The sequence below is a fragment of the Benincasa hispida genome, unplaced genomic scaffold (assembly GCF_009727055.1).
Source record: "Benincasa hispida cultivar B227 unplaced genomic scaffold, ASM972705v1 Contig982, whole genome shotgun sequence".
NCBI classification, from domain to species: Eukaryota; Viridiplantae; Streptophyta; class Magnoliopsida; order Cucurbitales; family Cucurbitaceae; genus Benincasa; species Benincasa hispida.
In genome coordinates this window covers 9947-34760 of record NW_024065313.1, presented here as the reverse complement: position 1 = coordinate 34760, position 24814 = coordinate 9947, and the positions used below count along the sequence as shown (strand labels likewise).

General features: G+C 35.3%; 1 pseudogene; it reads right to left on the bottom strand.

Annotated features, from left to right (window-relative positions):
- Nucleotides 1-1341: 1341 nt before the first annotated feature.
- LOC120070155 lies at nt 1342-3795 on the bottom strand (annotated as a pseudogene).
- Between the last annotated feature and the right edge of the window lie 21019 nt (nt 3796-24814).

Genomic DNA, 24814 nt, shown 5'->3' with positions numbered 1-24814 from the left:
ACCCTTACAATGATTTGGAAATGAAGAACAAGATGAGGAAAAACTCTCGTAAAGAGTAGATTCATAAATTTGAGCACTCAACAAATATATCCTCACAATATAATATCACTCTTGCAATAATAAGATGAAAAGAAAAAAATAGAGCTTTGAGAGAGTAAACATGGTGGCTTTTAGGATTGTAAAAAAATGTGTATTTGTTTTAATTTCGGAGAAGATGAAGATTCTAAAAAGATATGGGTAGGTGAAAATCAAATTCAATTTGGGCCATTGGATATTGATAAAGAAAAATTGAATGGTAAAGATTTAAACTCAACTAGTTGTTATATATATATTTATATATATATACTTTTTAAAATCATTTTTTTTAAAAACTCAACAAAAAGTAAAATTTTACCATGCATCCAAACTAGTCCTTGGATACAAACATAAAATAATATTAAATTCATTTTCTTTTTAAAAACAATAAAAAAAAAATCAAAAGCCTACATGTGTCATTCCTCCCATGCTCCAAATGACATCTTTCAAATGTTTACTTTGATGAAAAAGAATTTGCTTGGGATTTTTCTATTAAACTTATTTGCGTTGAATTCGTTATTCCCAACTCTACGTAATCACACTTCAAAACACTAAAATTGTTAGTGAATAGGAGCAGCTTTGTTAGCTCTACGTAATCACACTTCAAAACACTAAACTTTTTAGTGAATAAGAGTAGCTTTGTTACTATCAAAACATTAATTAATTAATTAATTTGAGATTATGGGTAAAAAAATCAACAAAATACATATATATATTAAAATGACTCATGTTTTTTTAGTGATTTTGGAAATTGTTAAAATTACTTTTACTGTGTTCATATTCACTTTGAAATGTGTAATTTTGACTTTTAAACACATTTTTTTGGTCATAAAATTTGGCTTTGAATGATTAAAAATATATTGTACAATAATTTTAAAAATGATTGATAAAAGTTATTTTAGCTATTTTAGAATCACTCTCAAATATACAATTAATATATTTCAATAGTCTATTGTTCACATGAAAAACATCAAACTGAAATATATATAACATATATGATATATATGATAACAATCCATTACATCGATCATTTAACAGTACAATATACAAAGAGACACATCACAGATGGCAGATGCCTTATTCAAGTAAGGTTTAAATATATTTAAATTACACATATAATGCATGCAATCATACTAATTACAATGTTTATGATAACATTCTAAGTAGACGTATTAGGCTTCTAATTATTGATTGAATTATATTACGACATTCAAAAATTCACTTAACCTCGACAAGTGCTGGCTGAATTAAATTATGAGGTACTGGCTAAACTAGAATAGGATATTCATAATTTTGCTCAACCTCGACGGGTGTTGGCTGATCAAGATTATGAAGTGTTCGCTGAATTAGATTATGAGGTGTTGGTTGAATTATATTATCATGTTCATAATTTTGCTCAACCTCGACGGGTGATGGCCATTGGAGTGAAATATGCAACAATTCATTGAGCTTCTGAATTTCATCATTATATTGTTTATGTATTTATTGTGTTTTCTATTCTACTTGACGACATGCTTCTCTTTCATCTTCCAATCTTCGTTGTAACGTGTCGTTTGTCTCGAGCGTGAACTAAGATTTTAGGTCAAAAGAGACTAAAACTCAATTAAGTTTATTTTCTTGAAATTAATGTTTAAAAAATACTTATAGTTTCATTTTTATACTTAATAAAAAAATTTTAAAAAGAAATTGAAACAAAAATTACAAAATTAATAAGCATAATTGAAAATTAAATAATTACAAAATTAATAAGCATTATAAACACATGTATGATACAAAATTAAAAATTAAATTTAAAAGAAAAACAACATTAGAGCTTCATTTTTATTAAACTTTGTGAGTTTAATTTTAACAAATGATTCAATTGTTAATTTGTGTACTAAATAAAATATAAATTCGTACAAAACTTGATATTTCTGAAATTAGTGAGATTAAAGAGGTTTTTAACTTACTCTGTGGGTGAAATTAGCAAAAATTGAGTTAAAAAAAAAAAAAATACTTTACTAATTAAATCCAGAATCTAATTGGATAAAAATTGATAAAAAATGACAGATTTAAGGATGTAGGATCTACCTCATTCAACTTTTCCTGAAGCTTGGGATCAGAATAAATGCCTTGCGTGCAAGACTGTTCAAGCTTTCTTTTGACTTCATCAAATTCCTTCTCAAGCTTTTATTAGAAATCAAGGAGGTCTGTAGGGCTTCCTCCATTTTGGTCGATAATTTCCTTCACCAAATCCAAAAGCTCATTCACTTGTTCTTCCTTCTTTGCTTCACTCTTAGTTTTGTTGTCAAAAATCACACATCTGTTATTGCAGGCAGCTAGAATATCTTTCAAAGCCGCAGGACATTCATGGCTCAAGTAATCTTCTATGTCATTGCCGTCATCGAACTCGTCGTCTCCCGTTAAGATGACAATGGTATAATCAACAATTTTGGGTCCAAATGTATTTTGTAGGGTTTTAATGGTAGCTTCTTCTTCTTGACTGAATCGGTTCCTTACTAAAAAAACTAAAATAACTGCGTGAATGCATCCACTTGCCAATTTTATGCACTTGGTTATTTCTCTTGAGGTGAATTCTGTTCCATTGGATAAATCGAACATTCCTACACATTTTTTCATAATTTTTTGCATGGTGAGAAATCAACGTCAAAAGCTTTCTATATATATTATTGTTGTTTGATTAATGGTTGAAAATAAGGATTGTTATAAGATTTCATTTGAAAATTATAAATTAATCGATTGAACTCATAAATGGTCATAACCATTTATTAAGATTTCATTTGAAAATTATTTATACATTAATCCTTGTAATCCTCCAAATTGACCCACATTCTAATCAGCTGCAGCATAATAGGTTTTATCTCAAAGCTCACACTCTCCTCAACCATGGGTCTTGAAATTCCTGATGAGAAATTATAAAAATTCGGCGCCACATAATCCCTCATAGGGATGTTTATGGTCAGCAGCAAGAAAAACTGGATCTTGCGTTGGCAAATTTTCCCTTTGGTTTCCTGCGGGTGCCACATTCGCATTAGCCATGCTTCTTCACCAATAATTCGGCCCTGATGAACTCTTGCGCGAATAATACACTTGATCTCTGGGTCCAATTAGAATTTCTAGATCACTCCAGTACTCATAAGTAGTCAGACTGCTCTCTGCGTTAAGCAACCAGTACAAAGAAATCTGTCCTGCATATACCACAAAAATATTCAACACTAACCGTAAACCAATCCCGGAAACGGCGCCATAAACTTGATGTGACATAAACTATACAATGATTCAAGCAAGGTTTAAGTCCATGCCCTCGTTACCAGTTCCCCGACAACGGCGCCAATTAAACTTGATGTGAGATAGACTATACAATAATTCAAGCAAGGTTCAAGTCGTGCCCCCATTACCAGTTCCTCAGCAACGGCGCTATAAACTTGTTGAACGCTAGAGATATAGAGTAATAGAATGATGATGCAATGCGATGTACAAGTCCTTGTCCCGTTACCAGTTCCCCGGCACGGCACCATGAAACTCGTAACGGTATTACGAGTACTAGACATACAGTGCAATGCAAGATGAAGTGCAAGCATAGAATGCCAAGCCTATGTCTTACAACGCATGGATGAATGATGATTTATGCGATACTACTTCTAGATATGCGTTATTAATGGATGTTCTTGTAGTATGTTGTGCATTGTCACAAGTTTCCTTGCACTGGAACCAAGTATAATTCCACCACAAATTTCTTCTGTGTGATTCGAGGTCGAACACCAAGGACTATTTGAGGTTATTGCGTTATATTTGTGATACATGCGACCAGGGGTTTTTCAATTTATAAAAATGTTTGTGTACAAGTATCTAAAATTGCGATAAAGTAAACGAAAGCAATAAAATGCGATAATAAAATAAAGTGCAATAAAATAAACCTAAGCTATGATGATACAAGATACAGGTTTCATGTTACAAGATACAGAGGTTGAGGCTGACTGTGAAGATTATACAAAGATCGTGTGATGTGGTGGCAAGTCCTATGTGTGAAGAAGAAAAGAAAAGATAACTAATATAAACAGCGCAAATTCCTTAATTGCGTTAATGATATAAGTGTGGTTCCGCTTTTCCCTTAATGTATACCTCTCGGTGATTGGCCGCGTTCCCACATTTCTATGGTGAAACAGGGACGAACGTAATGAACGCAAGGTTGCTTCCATGTTTGGAAGTACTACTCGCTCTAGTTAATGCATTCTTCTAACCTTCTCTCGATAGATCAGAATGGCATTTTCACTTCTGCTCTCACAGATGAAGATGTCGTCTAGCATGCCTTAGCTAAACGCATTTATCTCTTTATCACAAATTAAGTCACTTGTGTAATCCATATCAACTACCAAGGGATTAAGAATACTTCATGAAGAAAATGATTAATGGGGGAACGGAAATAGACAGAGAAGGGGATATGAAAACGATTGAGACATTCAATAAATCTATTTAGCATCTGATACATGGTTTTTGAACAAAGAGATAAAGAAGATGAAATACAGTGATGAATAAAGTTAGAAACAAATACAAATAATCGCCAACGTCTTGGCGCCGATATAGATAGAGAGTTGCTTGCCAACATGGATGGATCGTGCAGAAGGATGAGCTTCCCTCTTAGGCTTGCTCAACCGGTAGCAGGGATCTAAGCACAGAGCTTCGCGATGGGGATTTGGTAGAATAGCACTGAGACTCACCTCTCGGCCTTGCCTCTTCTCTACCCGAATTTCTTCCAATCAGCACTCAGCCTAACTTCTCTCTCAATAATCTAGCATCAATTAGCCCCCATATCAAGTATATTTTTCACTGAAGTCTATGGGGGTATTTATAGGTGAAAAGCATTGACTCTTGGCTCGTGGTCCCCACTTTTTGTTATGGAAATTCCGAAGATGGTGGGATAATTATTCCTTCTGTTATGCAATCAGACCGTCAAATCTACACAATAGTTAGTTGTATACGTGTCACAATCCTCCGCGTTAGCGTTGCTCAACTGCATCTTTCGATCAGGTGTCCGCATGCGGTGTTATTTTTATTACCGCATGCGGTTGAAATTCAGCTCTGGATCGAATGTCGCATTATACCGTCATTGCATCGATCGCCTCTTCATTATTTATTGACGGGCGCAATGTGATGGAGATGCGTTAGTCCGTTCGTCTTGAGCCTTGATCGCAAGCGGTGAATTGGTTTCCTACAAAACAGAGTGAAAATCTCCTTTCCTTCCATCTTAATGATGTTAGTAGGTGTAATTGCGATAATTCATAATTATTGTATTTCTAAGTTAATTTTCATACAATCGGCGCATATTTATTCTCTTTTGGCCGCAATATCTAGATAAGGCAGCATAAATAACTTGTATTTCTAGAAGTTATCAGCTATGGATGTGGCCAACTTTGTGGAATGGTCACAAGTGTTGTGACTTGTCACAGATGGTCTGATCTTGATCATTCATGTAGGGGACATGCGAGTAGGGGCGTCCTATACAAAGAGTTTGTATAAGACCTGACCATGAAGTGTTAACGTCTCGTTATATAACACTATTCATGATAGGGACTTCACTTCACTAGGATGACCATGAGTAATATGACCTCAATCCTAAGTGAGTTGGGAACTCCTGCCATTGAGGGCGGTCCTTTGATTTGTATGGGTGTGAGTGGCCAGGTCACCAATTCAAACTTACCATTTTGGGAATTCGTCTGATTTGGGAGCTGGGAACTCAGCTACACAAGATGGAATTCAATCCTTTCCAGAAGCAAGGGCAAGTAGATAGATAGCTCTCTTAAAGGCTGATTCCAGGGCTTGAACGATGTGGTGGCACACACCTTCTCTTGACCCAAGAGGTGTTCTCACACAGTTGAACTATGTTGTATTGTTCATTAGAGGAATCAGTGGTACTTAAGGAGTGAGATGTAACTACTGGGACAAAACAGTAAATTGGCCCAACTGTACTTACGAGCATCTGTGAAGGGTCATCGTACTCCTTATTGGTTATATTCGATGGACATAGAAATATATCAGTGGTAAGACGAGTTCAAATGTTGGTCTTTGGTGGAATGTCTGGCAGTTAAAAGATGGTGGATCTCGTAGCTAAAGAGTTCAGTCAGCTATTCACGTACCGTTGAAGCTTCGATCCACAAGTTCATTAGGTCCCTAAGTAGCTTGGATAAAGTCGAGAATCAGTGTTTGAGTTAGTTTGAAATGTTCAAATTGACAAGAGGGAGTTCGATTATATATGATGTAATTGAACTGGTTAATTATATATGATATAATTGGCTAAATGTATGAGATACATTATTTTGGAGGAAATTAGATATAAATATGATTTATATCAAGTGGAGGAGAAATTACTATAGCAGATATATGATATCAAACTATAGGGTAAGAATATAATATGTTTATATTCATTCATTATTAAATTGGTTAATTATATGATAATTGGCCGAAAACCTCTCCTCAATCGTGCGTTAGTGGGAGAATTCGTAGTCGGTTATTGTAACCGAAGAATAAAATAAAAATTTGTTTCATTTTGCAAAGTGTTAGAAAGAAATCGAAAACAGTGTGAAAACGTCTTGATCGCACAGTCGAGAACCTATACGATAGAGCTTCATCGTCTAAACGATCACACACCTTGCGTCTAAACGATCGCACGCCTTTCTCTAAATTATCTCTTAGCTTTCCTAAAAGATTGCCTAGCGTGCTGCGTGTTCTAAATGATCGTTTACCTATTACTAGACGATCGCTAAGTAAAATCTACACGACCGTGTAGCTTTGTCTAAACGATAAGCATTCCGCTATATGATAGCTTTCTCTCCCACTTACTCATCATCTACATGATCAGCCTTTCCTTCAACCTCTACCAAATTCACCAAAGACCACACTTTGGATTCTCACTCCGAGAATACCAAGGGCTCCAACTGGTGGTGTCGTCCCTGCTTCTTACTTGTTCGTACTTGTTCGTGTTGCTGTCGTTCGTTGAATTCGAGTTTGAAGAATGTCTTCAACTGGTATGAGAACTTATTCCCTTGTATTTTATTTATCTAAAGCATTCCGTTAATTAGTGTAATTTGCATAACTATTTGTTAGAATGTATGTGTTGTATTTCGATCACGATGAGATTGGAAAGATCCGAACGCGCTCATGGATGCTCTTCGTTAAGAGTTCCTTGTATAGGACACAAACTCTTTGTATAGGATACCATCGCTTGGATGTCTCCACATGAATGGTTAGGATCTAGCATCTGTAGTAGTTTACAATACTTGCAAACCTCTACGAAGTAGGCTGTATACGTACTGTCACCAAGATCAGGTATCCCACCTTAATCCTTTTACTACAGACCTACTTAGGTTATCACTTAAGACATGATTCACTTGTATATCACATATACATGCTTAAGTTTACATAAGATAACCATGAAGCTTTGTTTATTGGATATGAGTAAATACCATAATGAAATAACAATTATTTTATTCATAAAACAATGTGTATCATTACAAACAATGAGACTCCGGGAGAATTAGGACACCAATCCCAACAATTACAACTCTGCATTATTTAAATTCAGTTCGAAGTTTTTATTATTCGAAGAGAAAATTACTGATTCTAATATGTTTGAGAATACATTTTCTACATTTTATGTCTCAAATATGCTTCTACAATAGCAATATCAAGAGAAAGGTTTTAAACAGTATTCTGAATTAGTTTCATGTCTTCTCATGGCCGAACAAAATAATGATTGATGAAAAACATGAATCTCGACCAACCAGAACAACACCATTCCTAGAAGTGAATGTTGTGAATGTTAATAATCTTAATCGAGGTCGTGGTCGTGGTCGAGGTCATGATCGTGGTAAAGGGAGAAATAATTATTATTTTTGTGGTGGTCGCTCTAATCATTCAAATTTCAAAAGAACCATGCAAAATGATGATCACAAAGGAAAAGCTCCACAAGATAAAAGTTCAAAGAGTGGAAATAATTCATTCCTCATTAACATTATAGATCCTGTATGACTAGACGGGTCATGCCCAAATTGTAAAGTATGTCTGGATCATGAAGAATACTTTCAAGTATCTATGTTCGTTGCATATGTTTATTAACCTAATACCTACGTTATAAAACACACTGAGTTATCAAATATTAATCTAAAGAAAAGATAAAAAAAGTACAAGAACTGGCAATAACTCTTCTTCCCCTATATACTGTCTCCTTCAATTGTACCGAAGCATAATTGACCTACACGTCTATAGGACGTGTAAACCTACGATGAGTTCCAAGATTAGTCCTTTACTATTTAAATCTTATGACCTCAAATATAGAAGAATATTATCACATTGTCTAATAGTCTGTATGTTCATCTTATTCTGACTCTAAACTAGAAAAGATCTCGTGCTTGTAATGACTAGTGAGAACAAAATTGTGTCAGAGAATGTCCCTAATTTATAATTTTGTTCCTCTAGGCCAAAAATTAATTATTTTGATTATATACCAATAAAACCTTATTCTCACGATCAGGTTTTTGCTAGACACACTGATATCGTTTATTGACTATTTGCTTTTCCATGCGTAGGTGTAATTGTTAGTATTGTGATAAAGTCGTAATCTCTATTTCGCCCACTTAGTCAAGTATATGGCGTCATTAGTGGTTATAGTTTCTGGCAGCATATCCTTGGCAAGAATCAGTTGGACAATTTTAAGATTCTTCAAATATTGGTGTGCATTGTTTAAATATCAACATATGAAAATGATCCACGTTCTTCATTTTAAAGAAAGGTAGATATATGCATTAAGTGCAAAAAAAAACAACAGCGTTTGAACAAATATATCAAATAGTCATCTGGAAAAAAAACCACGAAGAGTTAATTTTTTAAAAAACAACAGAGATCTTACAACAGTTTTAAACACTGGCTAAGGATAATTCTTTCAGAGATCAGATAGCAGAAAAAAGACGTGCAAGCATTTTGATTTGTTTTGCCTCTAAGCTAGAAGAACTAACCCCATTAGTACAATCTTCTTTAGATTTCAATAGTATAAGGGTCCTACCAATTTCCCAATTTTATCATTGTGAGATGGTTTGCAAACATTATTGTCATTCAATAATTTTCGTCCACACCCTATTTTCTCTTTGTTCCGTTCCTAGGAGGAACGATTGTGCATAACCAAGAGTGCAACATTAAGTTGTTTTTGTGACGTATTACGGAAGACATACTGACCATATAGGTCCTATTGGATACGTGCGATATATAGTGAGTGGCATCAAGGAGCAATGGCTATCGCTAATTTTTTCAACATCCTCTCCTTTAACTTATATCTTGTGGAATACTTCTCACGACTTTGGATATGTTCATTCATGTTTGATCCATTACTTATTCTATATGTTCTGTGTTTGAACAAATTCTCTCGAATGATTTGAGTTAATAGTGAATTATTGTCGGGAGCGCACCACAAAAAATTAATAAATAATTTTAATTTTCCCTTTTTATCGAAATCAACGATCTTTGCATGTGACCGTCGACCACTCAGACCACGACTCCCTTGGTATTATAATGAAATTAATTATAGCCGTACATTCACAATTGACATTCTAGGTAATCCTATGATAAGTCGTTGTTCCTGATTTACCTTGATTGGTCTAGAGAGATTCATGTTTTTTCGATTCATTCATTGTTTATGTGTCGGCAATGGAGGAGGAGCTAGTATATGAATAAATATCAATTCTAGTAGAAACCTGTTTGATTAAAACCTTTCTCTTGATACTCTCGCTACTCATGTATTAGAAAAGTCACTATATGACTTACAGTTAGTATATAATGTTAAGACCTATATATAATACTTATACAATACAAAAAGATCATATATAGAGATCGAATGTTAATATTGTTCTCTTGATCGAAAATAATAAAATATCTATGAATCGTGAAAGTCTATGAATAATTAAATAATGCCAGAGAAGATTGTAAATTTGAAATTTAGACGGTGTGTATTTGGCTGTAACCTTCGTAAAATATTCTCCCGGTTTGGGTCTCCCATTGTTTAGTTAATGATATTACGACTCTTAGGATAAAATGCTTTAATTTTATTTGAAATAAAATAAAAGAATCCATCGTTTAATAAATGTAGTCATGAATAAAATGGTAGTATTGAATTCATTCCAGTGAGTCCTAAAATAGAGACTTCAAAGCTATCATGGTTACATTTCTCTTACCTAGATCAGAACTGTAGAAGCATATATATGTATAAAGAAATGAGTACATAATTCCCATGGTGATATCATGTTGCTTTACAGTGATACAAGCCTAGTGGTTAGTGTCCTGTTTATTGTTAACAAGTTATTTAATGTTTTGGATACACTGACTCTTATATAAAACTTCATTGTTTGGGTGGACAGTAACGATTAATATCGAAGTGGCGTCTAGCTCTCGTTAGAGAGTTGTCTGCTTAGAAGAGTGTTAGAGTAAACTACTAACGATGCTACGATATACTCTTTTAACCTATCTCGATGTTGTGTACATTCCAGAGGCAAATAATGTATCTCCCTAGCCTCTATTACAAATGGCAGTTTCTATCGTGATTTTTGTAGAATCTGATGTCCTATACAATAGGAACTCTTTAATCACAGCCCAATGAGCTCATTATACAAGCCTCAAATTCAGTATCTTTCACTAAAATAGTCACTCTGATATACGGATAAATATCTCCAATAATATCACTCGCTGATCGAAATACAAGCACCATACAATAATACTAACAATTAAGTATATGTAACACTCGTGACTCTCCGTGACGTGAGAGTGTAACGGTGTTCAACCAATGCCTCTTTATGTAATAAAATTGATATAGCATAGGGATTATTATATGTGTTCTGCATTGAACAGTTAGAAGACATTCTTCATATTATATCTTCTGTGCATCAACGAATGCGGATAGATCAAGCTATGATCAACATGACCCCACAAGTACGAACAAAGATCAGAATCCTTCCTTTGGAGGGTCGACTTGACCACCATGTTGGAGCCCTTGGGTGAATTTCATCGGAGTGAAGAATTGAACCGAAGAACAACATTCAATAGTGATGTCACGATTCTAAGTGAATGTCGGCTTTAGGAATGGGTTGAAAAGGAAGCAAGGATATACTGTAGATCATTGCGATACACGACGCTCTCTCTTGAGTAAGTGGACCGAGAGATAAGCTATCAATCCGTATATTGTCGGAATGTCTGAATGATCATTCGTTAGGACAAAGACTAACTTACGCTAGATGTAGATAATTTACTTTAGCGATCGTCTATAATAGGTAAATACGGTATTCATTGTAGAAGCACGCAGCACGCTCATGGCATATGCTTTTTAGGAATAGGACTTAAGGAGTATATTTAGAGAAGCTGGGGCGCGTGTACGATTGGCGATCTGTTTTATTAGAACGGATAGAAAGATGTAAGTGTGTGTACGTTTTTGTAAAGCGATGAGTAAGGTGCGTATAATACGAAATATAATAGGTTCTCGACTGTCGCGATTCAAGAAGCGCTTTGTACACACTGTTTTTCGATTATCTTAGTCTAGATCCATATTAGCAATCACTTATAAATCATTAAATTCTTTATTCTAATTACAATCTTCGCGTATACAAAACTCCTCGAATACGGAACTCTCATACCACATTAACAGACACGTAAACGCAAAGTAGCGAAGAATGCTTGAAGGGATAGAGGCGTATTTTCGAGGCCAAATTATAGTGAGTATAATAATTAACCAATGTTTTTATAAATGAAGAGAAATACTGATATATAAAACATATTTATATCATCTGTTCCCGTGTGTTACCCGATATCTAGTTTGTATCATTTCCATACTTAATCATGCGATCTTTGTATATAGTCGTCAAATTTCTAACGATCCAACTTTGTAGTAGTAAATTCCAATTGTATGTAATCTCATGTGACTTCTTAACATTTCCATCACATAAACATGAGAATTAACGAACTCATCTAACGAATTGACATCCACATTAACAATTCTCAAGATCTTCCCCATATCTACTACTTTCGAAGTCATATATATAATATGAAAATCTCTGCGAGATTTACATCAATATATAATACGGATATGTCTCGGGCCTTAACCCTTGTCAATTTGAAAATCTTCATTACATCTAACTTCAAACACGTAGATAATAATACTCAGACTCCGTTATTTCCGAACTTAATAGCTTATAGAAATAAGCTCACGCAGGTCGACAATTTTGTGCAGAATCGATATAGCGAAATTTCAGCTCATAGGAGTACAAGCTCACAGCGTGAAAGCTGACTGCAAACTCTTCTAGCTACGGCCCAGAGAATCCTCGTACCATCTATGTAACTGCCAGACAATTTCCACTCCAATAAAGACCACATGTCTTCATGAGCTCAGTCTTACACTCTCTTGTACTTTCACTATTATCTACTGCTTCGGCATCAGAGTCATAACGCGAATAAGGAGTACGGAATGAATTTCCTCTTCACATTACTGTAATCGTAAGTTACTCCAGTGTAGCTCAAGATTGTCACCTGTTGCTCCTGTTGTGAAGACCTCACATGTCAGTTACATCTTTCCTATTCTTCACTTTGAAGTGTACACACATGTTGCATGTTCCTCTTATCTTGATACCTGTAAATGAAAAAATGAGACGGTATTAATGTTCAGTGGCTTGCAGCTCATATTGCTTGAGAGTTCAGTGAAGTTCAGTGAGTATAGATGGGCAAAATCCCTTTAATGGTTGCCAGGATCCGTTTTAAGAAGAGGTTGAGCTGAAGGTAGATTGCGATAAATGGAAATACTCGTCACATTTTCCTAAATTGTTAATTTGATGGACTTCTGCTAATCCAATTTTCCATTCTTTTTTAGAATAAAAAAAAACTCAAATTCCAATATTCAGAAAATTCTAATTTTAAACATATTCTGCAAAAAAGAACAACTCAATCCAGTTTTGTTCATAGAAATTGAATTCTTCCATAAGTTTAATTTTGTAAAAATCTAATTAATGCAAATTAAATTTTAGTAATAACTCAGTATAAATATTAAAGTGAGCATTAATATTTTTGCTACAATAACCTATCTGTATTATGAGTTACATTAATCATTATTGTATCTTTATGACTCCAAAATGAAAACAATTTTCATTTTTATTTCTTATTCTTCTCATTATAAATTCCGGAACTTGTAATAATTTTTTTAAATTTCTAAAACGTTTCAAATTACATCTATCAAGCCTACTTCTCAAGCTTAAATACTATTTAACTCCGAAACAGCTCCGATTAAGTAGGGGACCTGGAAAACAAGGACTAGATCATGGGCGGATCAATATCCAACGATTCAGACCGCAATTCTAATCGGTTCTAGAAATCCTGATTAGTTCTCTGACCAATAATAAAACATAACCCAACCATATCTGAAAATATTTAAACTTTCAAATGTGGGCACTCAACTATAATCCCATAGTTGCGACTCCTATCCTTAACTGAATTAGTAAATTAATTGTTTATATATGATTAATACCCATTCATATACCATTAAAATTAAACAAATTTTAAGTATTTTTCTCTCGTCCCCATTCCTTTCACTAATTTTAGAGTTCTGTATAATCAACAAGCAGCTGTGTTCTTGTCAAGATAATCAACGTTTTTACCATCCAAACTTGTGTTTCGTCTCCATTATGTATATCAATCTCTTATGTTGCTTAAAGTATTCATCCTCATTTAAAGTCAATTTAAACCTCTAATATATATAATAATCGCTCTTTTATGGTACAAAACATAAGGTCTGTTGGTTCAATAATTTCAAAATACATTAATGAATCTAGAACCCACATACAACTCTTTCATTCTTCCAAAACTTGAAATCCATTTGATCGTATCATGAGAAGCGGGGGTCGCTACAAAGGCCTTAATGACCCTTATTCTGGCCCTTCCGAAAGCTATCAATCATAGTGTCATAACTGTGTGAAGAAACACCTCTTGGGTCAAGAGAAGGTGTTGTGCCACCAACATCGTTCAAGCCCTGGAATCAGCCTTTAAGAAGAGCTAGTGCGTGTCTACTTGCCCTTCTTCTTGGAAAGGATTTGAATTCCATCTTGTGTAGCTGAGTTCCAGCTCCAAAATCAGACGAATTCCCAAAATGGTAAGTTTGAATTGTGGACCACTCGAGTGGTGCCATGACTCATGTGACAAGAATCACTAGAGGACCGCGCACCATCAAATAGCAGTGAGTTCCCGAACCTCACTTAGGATTGAAGGTCATATACTCATGAGTGATCTTAAGTGAAGTGACTAAGAGAACAACGCTTCTCCCTCGCTATAAACTCTCTCTTTTATATAACGAGCGTTACACACTTCTGAATGTGCTCGAGGTCTAATAACTGCTTTAGGTGTAATTACCGACGCCCTACTCGCAGGTCACTCCCCTACTATGAACATAAGACCGTCCTCTAGTAGTATCAGGTCACACGCCCATCTAGCCTGGACAGAAAGTACACAACACATCTATTCTATGTGGACCCATGCCCACCAAGTTTGGTGCTCACTATCTCGATAGCTGTGATAAACCTTCTAAGAAATACTAGTGATGTTATGTAGGTCTGTCTTATCGCTCTCTAATTCTATAAGAAATATTGCGGCCCCAAGAACTGAAAGAATAAAATATAGACGATGTACCGATGTATGAAAATTAGTTGTAAAATACAATAATTATGAATTATCGCATTTACCAACTACTAACATCATTAAGATGGACGGAAAAGGAGATTTTCATACATATATATATATAAAGATGTCCTGCTTATTGGGCCTTCCACGCTCGTCAGTCATTATTTCTGGAGCTCTCAAGTACGCGAGCGGTTCTTTGAGACGCGACCCTAGGAATCTCACAAAGTACGTGAGTTAAATCGTACCTATCTTCGAACTAACGTATAAGAGTGAGTTCATAGCTAGCTACTACTGTCATAGACAGTACGTACGCATTGCTCTTCCAACTGCATCTCATACTCCACTGCTTACAACATAAAATGTCAGAAAGGTCATAATTAAAGATAATACTACTCTCGTCAGAAGAAACCGTGTAGTTATCGGTGATGCATATGCAATTGCTATAAGGTATCGTCAACAGCGTCCAGGTAGAAAAAAGTAAGGATACTACAGATGCAGGATTCTTATAATGCGACAATACCCATCCATGAGCTAAATTTTCAACCCGTGAGACCTGCCGGCTAGCGATTATAGATATATAGTACCATATAAGAGGGATAGCGAGACACCATAGATCGAGATAGAGAATGCAGCTATTTGTCAGCAATGCTATACGCGGAGGGATGTGACACGTTATACAAACGTTAACTCATTGTTAACCCGTTATGTGAGTTTGCAAAAACTAGGTTCTGATTGTGCAGTTTTTCAGGATCGAGTAAACACCCAAGCAAATTATCCCAACGCATCGTCTACGGTCAACAATTTTCTCATTCAAAACAAAAACAGTGGAGTAGCAACGAGACCCAAGCAGTCAAGTAAAGCTTTTTCTAGTCGCTATAAATGATACGCACATCAAAAAACATATTCGAGCTTTATAATGCTTTCCTCACTCCTTCCAATCATAGTGTCTTAATAAATAATACTTCGGTAATGCCGTGGAGGTCTGAGTGTGATGCTAGATTATTTGAGAGAGAAGTAGGTATCTTGACCCTCACTGACTTGGAAGAAAATCGAGGGTATGGAGTGCAAGAGGCACAATGTCCGAGAGGTTGAGATACATTACTAGCTAGTGCTTAATTCTACCACTCATATTGTATCCCGGCATCGACTCCGAAGCTCTCGGTGGCTAGTGAATACCCTAGTCTCACTACTCCCAACATTATAGTTCCCGTGATTAATACCTTGACGCCTTATAGGCCTATAGAGGGAAGCTAATCACTTAATTCGTTTCTAGCTCGATTCCAGAGAATTTCAACAATTTAGTTGGCCAAGCAAATCTCGATCCTATATCATTATTCTTGGCGCCAAGTCCACTTGAATTTTGCCATTGAATATATTGTTGTTTGATTTGGTTCAAGTGCGTGTCATAAACAACTACCGTATATTTCATAGAATACTTTTAAATCTCTTTATTGTTTCAAAAAATCCAAATGTATGCGGCAATAGTTTATGCTTAATATATGATTATTTGGAGTGTCTCTAAATTCGAGTGTGTTATATTTTCAAATCATACCTCATTCATCTTGTTCGTCACTTTCGCGTTAAGAAAGCAGAATTCCCCCGAGTGTAATCATTTATTCTTGCGATTTGTGAAGTTAATTCTTGAATCCCAGATTTTAGTTGGTAGATCAGATTGAAATATGGTGAAGATGCTCAACAAAGTGAACTTAATTCTTATTACAATGATCAAGAGAAATAAACTCGACAGTGTTTAGAAACATTAAGGAATTTCATTAAATAGAGCTAAGACATCCATACTTCATATGCATGATGAGGCATAGACAGCAATTAGGAATAATGCTTCATTCGAGATAAACTATTAAACATCAGAACGTTGAAAGTAAACTGCGTAAGGAATAGGTGTACAAGAACTTGGCTAGGGGACAATATTCCTCAAATACTAAGATGCTGGGAAGTAGTACTTCCACAACATGGAAGCCTCCACTTAGTCAGGTAATTCATTACTGTATTATAACGGTACATAAAATTTGCTTCCTCGTTTCTTCACCATAGAAATGTTAGCGGTGAAACATGTTTAGCCGTGGAAGGCCTATGGTAATGCTTAGCTGTGTGAGACGTTCCTACAAACTTACAATTAAGATACTCGTTTGTGTTTACAAAAAAAAAGCTCTGGATGACACACCTTAATGTCTCCACTTCATAGCAGCAATTAGTGTAGTGAGATTTTTGCGTGTTTGGTGCTTGTATTATATTAACATTTCCATCATTTCTGTTCTCTATTCTACTATCCAATTAGGACTTTGACCTATCTAAATACAAATCACCACGCAACCTTTATATGTATACGTTAAGTGAATTCTTTCAACTTTTATACAGTCTCAACCTCTGTATCTTCTGCGATATTGTAACATTGAAAACCCTGATATCTAATTGTTGTCATCAGCGAGTCTTAAGGTATATACTCGTTTGCTGCGACTTAGTAATAATTTATATATCGCAATTCTCTCATATTAGCTTTGCCGATAATCTAACAAAATGAGTGGTTATTTTATGTCGCTCTCACACCCAATTTTTTAAATAGGTAGTAACTTATGTACTAAGCAAGAACCCTTATTTGATAAATATTGGAAAGAACCATCACTGGCGGGTCGCATGACTGTTATCAAGTCAGAAACAGTGATCACTACCAATTATCAGCTCTCTCTCAAAATTTACGTCTCAAATTTAGTGTTGCACTTATAAGTGTAATCTCGACCAGTAAGAAATCACATACAGAGTATCAATAGATTGTGGTCTGAGCCTGTTGGGTAATTCCCGCTTATACTTGGTATCACGAGGTGCAGAGGATAGCTATTAGTGCGATCAATGCACAACAAATCACTACAGAACATGCCATTAAATAGCGAGCCTTATCTACATAGTTAGTAATCGCATAAATATGTCATAATACATTTTAGTCCATTCGATAATGATACAATCATATAGCTGCGCACTTAAGCTACTTCTTATGCTCTATACATATCATCTTTGCGATTCCTCACTGTTATGTTCCAAGTACTCAGTTGAATATACCTGTTGTGAATCGAGTTCATTCTTATCATTCATGTGGAGACATAACGAGCGAGGTATCTATACAAAGGTTTTGTAATCTGACTAGACCATTAAATGAATAGTCTCTCTATATAACACTGCTTGTTAGAGAGATTACATTTCATTCAACGGAATTACTATATATGACTTGACTGAATCTTGGTGTAAGTTGCTGAACCTCTTGCCTATAAAGGTTGTTCCTTTGATGTCTTATGGGGCGTAAGAGTGGCCTGCCAAGTTATTCATGCGACCGGGGAATCGTCTAAAACCGGGGGACATAGGGACATTTTGTACCATTTTCGCATCTGGTCTTTGGATCATGCGATTCTACTATACTCTATATCTCTCAGCGTTCTAACCAGTTCTCGTACTGATTGGGGAGCTCGGGAATCAATTTGCGCGGTACTGTGACATGCAAAAATGCTGCAATGGGTACATACCTGGATTTAGAGCATCGGTTTGGGCACGGGACATTATACCTTAGAATTTAGTCGTAGAAATTGGATTCGTGTATAGTTTCTAATCTCACATCAAGTTTATAGCGGCGCCGTTGTCGGGAGAACTGGTAACGAGGGCATGGACTTAAACGCTATGCTCTCGAATCATTGTATAGTGATGTCACATCAAAGTTTGGGCGCCGTTTCCGGCGGAGATATTGTTTATTACTGGTTAGTGTTGAATATTATTTAGTTTCGGTTATTGCAGGACAGATTTATTTGAGAAAATGTATTACTGGGTTGCTTATAACGCATGTTGACTGAGCGTCTGACTAGCCTTGATGAGTACTGGAGTGATCTTAGCGAAATTCTAATTGACCAGAAGATCGAAGTGTATTATTCGCGCAAGAGTTCATCAGGGAAGCATTAAGAATCTCGAGCTAACCCGACAATTAATTGGCTTGAGGAATTAGTGCAAATATGGCTCTAATGTTGCGCATATATGTTACGTTGGCACACCCGACTAGGTGCCAATAGGGATCACTTTAGACCTAACTGCTTATGAATCCCATGATACTGTTTATGGCACTGTTGCTGGCTAGCCACCCACATAAACGCACATCCGCGTGAGCATGGGAGGATTATGTGCGCCGAAGTTTTTATAATTTCTCATGCGGAATTTCTCATCGACGCTGATGTTAGTGAAGAGAGAGTGTGAGCTTTGAGATACTCGAAACCATACTTACATAGCTGAACAGTTATGCCCAGACTATGGTAGAATGTGGGTCTCATATCTTTGGATCAGGACGAAATTAGCAAGGGATTAATGTATAGAAACTCGTTCAAATGAATACTCTGAAGCGTGAATACTATGGTTATGACCCAGTTATCATAGAATTGTCTCTCACACTAACGATTAATTTAGTATAAACTACTTCCTCGCAATTATGATAAAGGCTATCTTATATCGCTCAAAATTCCTTATTTTCAACCATTACACAAAACACGGTGAGTGAGATATAAGGCTAACTATAAATGCTATTAGACGTTGCACTGCTCTTCATAACAATAGCCCATGTCATACAATACTGACATAAAATGTGTAGGATATGTATGAGTCGATTTATCCAAAGATTGGTAACTAGAATTTCACACTACATACGTTGCAGCAAAGCCTGATATTAATAACGCGCATTATGTGTCTAGTCAGCCTACGTTGTGCAAAGTCGGAGCATCACTCGAGCTTGATTGTTACCGTATACATTCAATTGTTGTCTCACGTGAAGATAAAGAGTTGTAGACTCTGATTCGAGTTTTCCAAACGAAGAATACGTAAGCTACCCACTCCAAGCGCGCACTCTCACCACAGAAATACGGACTCTTTGGACCAATTGTTGATCTTGCATAATGCCGATATGTCAATCTTGTAACGGATATGAAGACTGCAGGCAGTTACTCACACGGACAGATGACAATTGAGTATTGGTCTAACTGATACATCCACTAGAAATTTGCGTGCAGCGTTTAGATGAATGTCCTGCGGGCTTTGGAGATGATATTCGTAGCTGCCATCTCGACAAAAATATGACAGATGGTTTGATTTGGATTTGATTTTTGACAACAAACTAAGAGTGAGTCAAAATGATAGGCGAGCTCAAATAGAACAAGCGAGTTCGTCCAGTAGAGTCTTTATGAGAGATTTTGGTATAGAAGAGAAAATTGATATGTACTAGCCTCTGAATCAATTTTGTCAGGAAAGCCACTGAGCAGACCTCTTTGATTCTCTTAATATAAACCGACCGGCCTTGAGAAGGGAAGATGAATGTCCCATAGTAAGGATTAGCTTTGAACAGTCTTGCACGCCAAGCGGCATTTTTCTGATTCCCAAAGCTTCAGGAAAAAGTTGAAATATAATGTAGATCTTATTCATCACTTAAATCGTGTCATTTTTTATCCAAATGTGTTATGTCCAATTAGATTCTGGAGTGCTCCTAATAGCTAAAGCATATATTTTTTGTTCTTTAGCATCTCAAAGCCATGGTGATCTCATATTTGATAGCATAAACATTTACACCCACTTAGCCCTACATGATAATATCCAAACCTCTTTTAAACTCTCATCTAATTCTTCTAACTAGTGATATAATATCTATCTTGTAATGTCCTGTATACGAAGTTTGGTAATCTATTGCTATTTAGGTGTTCTCCCATCTAAGAATGGCTAACTATCCATGAATCATTCTAATATTGTATAAAGTACTATATGTAAACAACCCAACGCAATGCTTCCTACATATACTAGATTAAAGTGAAGCGTCTAATATGTGTCATTTCTTTTATAAATAGTCTTAAATTATCTTTTCTCACTATTATAATAACAATACGATGTTTTTGCATTAAATAGAGGTCTGGACCTTCACTTTACTTTGAATGAATCCTGAGTTTGAAATTCCTTGCATTGTACTATGGTGTATGTGAATCAACTAGATTTTCGTAATTTTTGTTTTCCTCGTTTTTATCTCTATTTTAAAATTTAAATTTATTAAGTTCCTATAAAAATGAGAAAGCGTTATATATGAGTTTTTATTAAAAGAACAGTATTTGTGAAGTTATTGTAATCGAAAAATTTTGATTAAATAACCTTACATTGCAGATCTCTTAGTCTCGATTAATTGACCTTTCCAAATCTTATGGTTTCGACGCCTCGAGACAAAGACACGTTACAACGGATAGATTGGGAAGAATGAAAGAGAAGCATGTGCAGTTCACCCGGATAGTAGTCGACCAGATCTTAAACCAAATACAATACAGAGTTAGTAACGAATAATCATATGGAAGGAAATTGTAGAGAAGTACAGCTCCTCAAGCATCTGAACTTCGTATCGGCGCATTTATTCCATGGTTCACTCCTCATTCCATGGACCATATCATCCCGTAACCTACCGGAACGAGCCGTTGAGTCTAGAAAGAATTGCAATTTGAACTATGATCAATAATATAACATGCTCAACAAACCTAATCAGTCCTCATTAATATCTAGATATGAAGCCGATCATACTATTCTCATTAGCTAATCGTTGCATTTCATGCCACTACCACCTACTGTCCCTTTCGAATGTCGCGTTCTGTAGAAAAATTATTGATATTCTTATTAATTTCCTATTGTGATTATATATTCTTTTAGCCTTTAAGGGGGATAACTTTTAAAGGAGTAACACTCAGTGAAATTTTATAATTCAGCCTAGCTACTTGTCCTAATTAGTGTTTAAGGCCTGAATTTTTTTGTGCAGAACGCTTCAATGTGTCCTTCTCGGTCATAGCCTATACTTCAAATCTACTTAATTCAGAAGGCCACTTTATACGTTCTCCTACTTTATAATGTTTTCATCAAAAATGTATGCCATTCGACCTAGGCCCTGTAATTAGTATTGATGTGCATGGGTCATTTATGATGTGTGATATTTAAAGATATATATCTTAGTAACTTACTTGACTAGAAGCTGCTATCTGTTATGTCGTCTTCCCTCTTTTGCTTATCATTGTACTGTTAAATGATATAGCTTCAGCATCCTTATCAGATGTAACTGGTCATCTGCCATTATTGTATCTATAGACTATACATATATGTATGTCTGGTCATACTATTATTTCAGGTTTGATGTTTTTCATAGTGATACAACATCAGATTAGGATTATTGATAGAGCATGATAGTTTAAATATAGGATTCGAATATTCTGAGACGTGATTATCCTTAAATAGCTTTAGCAAATAAAAAAATTATTATCCTGATAATCATTTTTATAGAATTATTGCTACAATAAGCTCTCATTTCTTTTAATTCATTGCTCTCGAGAGCCCATTTTCAGATGCTAAGCCAAAAAGAAATTGTGTTTTAGAAATGTCCCAAAATGTAACCCAACAATACTATTCTCTCTCCAAAGATGAAACTCCAACCTGCACGAGCAGCAGTGAAAAGTAGATTTAAACAATTTTCCGAAAATCACTAAAAAAACATGAGTCTTTTAATATAGTTATTATGTTATTTTGTGTGTTGATTTTTTTACCCCATATCTCAAATTAATTTAATTAATTAATTTGTTTCTCGCATACCTTCAAAAGCTATCTGTTTACTTTCTCGCTAAACAGTTTTGGAGTAGTTGTTTTGACAGTTAGGAGTATACGATAGAGTAACTAACAAATTCTGCTCCTATTTGCGAACTAACAAAGTATTTAAGTATCTTTTGATGTGGACCATTACGTAGAGTCGTGGAATAATCGAAACTTCGAACCGCAAAAGTAAGGTGATGTGATTAGAGGATTGAGAAATACCCATATAAGCATAATTGCCTTTTCATTCAATGTTAATATATAAAGACATCTTGACAAGATGTCATTTGTGGTAGCTCATGGAGAGGTGAGATTGATACAAAACATGTGCTAAAGCTTTGTTGCGATTGTTTTTTTTTTATGCGTTTTTTAAAAAGAAAATGAAATTTAAGATTTAATCTCTGTATGTTTCCGTATATCCTAGTGCATTAGTTTGGATTAGGACTGCGAATACGGCGATAACAACAATTTTTACTTCTTTGATTTCGAGAGTAAGATATTGTAAAAGAAATCAAATTGATATTTAAAATAGCATACAACCAAGATCTTGTAGTCCCATTGTGAATGTATTATATATAGATGTAATAGTGATAAATACTAGTTAGAGTTTAAATTGTCGTGTTATCTCCATTACTAATTTTGTTCTGTTGATTCTACTATATTATGACCTCAAATGGCGACCACAAGTTGAATTGATGTAATTCACCTGACCCAAATATTCCTCATTATTTGCCACATCTCATTTATGCGTAAATTAGTAGAAATACAAAATATACTATCATCCTTTTATCAAATCCATAATACCTCCACCGCTTGTATTGATCACTCCCATCTAGGAATTGCTCCTAATTTTTTTCTGCTCATTGCATATCTCTAACGAATCTCGTACTATATATTTGTGGCGTATGAGTGAGCGATTATTTCATATCTCCACATTACATGAGGCACTATATATATTAGTATTGCGTGTCTCATTTCTATATTCTACGTCTATTACGCAGAGTGTTTTACAGCTCAATCTTAGGGTTTCTTCGATTCTCTCAAATTCCTGACTGTAAGAGTGATAATTTTCTCTGTCATTAGGGAACTATAGCGGACACGGACTGGTTTTTTTAGGGTTAAGATCGTCCTGTGAATGATGCTCTCGAATTTTGTTCTTGCTAGAATCTCTCGGTGAAAAAAAGATATGTCAGTAGTCGTGAGTAATGAGTCTACTCTTAAAGCCGTAGAATTTAAAGGAGGTGCAAGTTGCTAGTTGAATCAAGACGAGTAAACATATACGTCGCAGAACTATCCGGAAGTTTAAGAAATGGAGGAAGGTGTCTATTCACTCGCGGTCTGGTTGTTGTTATCCGGAGAATTGCCCATTATAAATTATTCTTAGGTGTCGAATTTTCACTATCACCTTCTGCATTAATTCTCAATTCCTGTGAGTAACTTTAAGGTATTTTTATTATATTATTCGCATGAAAGTTAATTGCGATATTAAGTATACTCTATGAAATGGATTAATCTCGTTTGCATCATTTTGGTCTATTTACGAGTTTGCTGAAATGTTATCTGTGCAGTAGATGGATTTATGTTACCAACCTTGATTCTATAAAGATGTGGAATTGGATGCTTGAATTTGGTGTTTAGTCTACTTTATGTCCGGGTCAATTTTAAAGTGAATGGACATTACTCATGAGCCTTATCATCTTATATTATATTTAATAAACTTGACCCATATATTTTCCAAGATAAAATGTAGTGCTATTTTTGCTTACCTTTGTGAGACATTATAGGCCATTAGGAATAATACATAGTTTTAATTTAGTTGTTAATATAAACACATTCACGTTCCTACGCCCTCCCCCCTCTAGGGATTGTCATATCTGGTCGCTACAATATTTTTGAGAAGGTCGCGTGAATATGAGGAAGAGGTTACTATATAATTAGATTAAGCTTCCGAATAATTCATTTTTGTGTTAGAGGTTTAATGCCCATTTGCAAGCAATACTCAAATACAATTAGAGTGTGGGGTTTGTACTTTATTGGAGAAAGAGCGAATTCCAAATATCCCTCAAGCGAGGAAATTGCATGTATATATCCTGCTGTGTTGTCCTTTGAAAATCGTTTTGGAAATCTTCATGACAAAACAAAGAAAGAAGAGGACAAACATATTGTCATAAGATACTTTTATACATTTACTACGTGTGTATCAAGACGAGCTTCTAACCACAAATTGTCTGTGTGAATAACGCTGCGATACTAATATAACAATCTCCTCCTCCTTCAAACCTAAACACATGGCCAACGATCGTTCCATACGCTATTCAAGCCTCATTACGACACTAGGACCACTTTGACCAACTTTGTGAGTCTTTCTTGAGCTGATTTTTGTGAGTGCTAGAGCAAAGGTTGAGATGGAGTGTTA